This window comes from Photinus pyralis, unplaced genomic scaffold, assembly GCF_008802855.1.
Source record: "Photinus pyralis isolate 1611_PpyrPB1 unplaced genomic scaffold, Ppyr1.3 Ppyr1.4_LG6, whole genome shotgun sequence".
NCBI lineage: Eukaryota > Metazoa > Arthropoda > Insecta > Coleoptera > Lampyridae > Photinus > Photinus pyralis.
In genome coordinates this window covers 16908602-16910358 of record NW_022170663.1, presented here as the reverse complement: position 1 = coordinate 16910358, position 1757 = coordinate 16908602, and the positions used below count along the sequence as shown (strand labels likewise).

Sequence of the window (1757 nt, the reverse complement as noted above, 5' to 3'; positions counted from 1 at the left end):
TGCCGTGGAGCATCTTTTTGAGATCAGAAAACAGCTCGAGACTAGATCAGGAGAGTACAGTGGATGGGGAAGCTGGTTGAACCCCAACTCGTTCAAATATCTTCTACAAGAAGACTGGATAGTTGATTCTGCATTCTAAGAGATTTAACGACCTACGTAATCCAAGAAAAACCGAACGAATGCAATTCAGTACTAACAGGAGTGAGAGAATGGCAGAATCGAGACCGTTGTTGGAAAATTCGAATTGTCGAATCATAAACAGCACAAATGCCAGCGATTCATGAAGAAAATTTAGTTCCCTACAACCATCCGCTTGTACGTGAAAATTAAATAGATAATGAGCTAACTAAAGGAAAAGTTCGACCGAAATTGTGAATTTCTTTAATTTTTCACAATCAAGAGCCCGGAGCGTTTTTTGGAACAAAAGTCCAGAGGCAAAGTTGTAGAAAATTTTATGAGCTTTCGATTTTGGTAAGCACATTTTTTCTTACGACTCACTATTTTCGAGATATAGCCGAAAAACCACAAAACTGTACTTTAAATACCCTCCCCTCGGTGGTAACGAAATCGCTCGGGACTTTATTACACAGTGATCAAGGGGCCTTCAACCACACATTCCCTAAAAAATTGGAACTGCACGTAATTTCCTAGAATGACTGGATTATTAGACAGAAATTATAATTTTCACAGCTACTTGGCTTTTTGTCAATTGTATTAGGCAACTTTACATACTCTGAGAAATAAGACACATAGAGTAAGTACCTAATTGCCGTTAAAGCTAGGTGGGACATAAAATATCTATGCATAAGTGTTCCAAAATACAGCAAATTATGAAAATAATTGTTCTTTTTAAATAATCCTGACGCTTTCCAACGTAGTGTTGGAAATCAATATCGAGCTGCAATGTGTGCTGCCTACATTGCAGTTAAATTTTATTTTGAATAGATTTAATACGCAAAGATAATTGTTAGTACGACAAAACAACGTCACACAAAATAAGATTAATAAGTATACATGAATATTGTCAAATTGTGCGTTGTTCTAAATAACCCAAGGATAAAGCGAATACTAAATACATTCCTACAAGCCTCAGTAGCCGTGATCGTCTAGTGGTTAGGACCCTACGTTGTGGCCGTAGTAACCCAGGTTCGAATCCTGGTCACGGCAATGTGCAAACATTGTCACGGTGAGGCACATTTTTTAAATTTTTGTTGCTAAAATTGAACTCTTACCGAAATATTGTACGTAAGTGTAAAAATGTTTGACATAAATGTGATTTAAACTGGAAATTAGCTATTAAAGTATGTATCTGTATCTATGTACGAGTTAAGCAAATCTTTTATAAAAAGAGAGTACAGTAATTAATTGTTGAAGCTGTACGATAACACTCCAGTTTATATTTAAAAAAAACAAAAATTACGCGCCCCCGGGTGGGCTCGAACCACCAACCTTTCGGTTAACAGCCGAACGCGCTAGCCGATTGCGCCACGGAGGCTCTTGGTAGGCCAATCGAAAAAAAGCATACAGTAATGTAGTATCAGTTTTATATGAAACATGAGTATGAAAGCGCATTTTTTGTAATATTAATACAGATCAGTATTTTATTAGCAAAGTTTAATATTATCGAAATCACGAGTCATCTAACTCAAAATAGACTAAAGCCTGCACATCTATACACTATAGCAGAAAGCTTTCAGTGAAAATTTAAAGTCTCTAGCTATTGTACTTGCTGAGATCTCAGTAGGACAGCCAGCCAG

At 36.7% G+C, this 1757-nt stretch overlaps 2 non-coding genes across 2 annotated transcripts; one reads left to right on the top strand and one right to left on the bottom strand.

The window, feature by feature from the left end:
- Nucleotides 1–1095: 1095 nt before the first annotated feature.
- Nucleotides 1096–1167, top strand: Trnah-gug. Its single transcript has one exon. It is a non-coding gene; the product is annotated as a tRNA-His (tRNA).
- Nucleotides 1168–1421: 254 nt separating this feature from the next.
- On the bottom strand, nt 1422–1495 carry Trnan-guu. The gene has a single exon. It is a non-coding gene; the product is annotated as a tRNA-Asn (tRNA).
- Between the last annotated feature and the right edge of the window lie 262 nt (nt 1496–1757).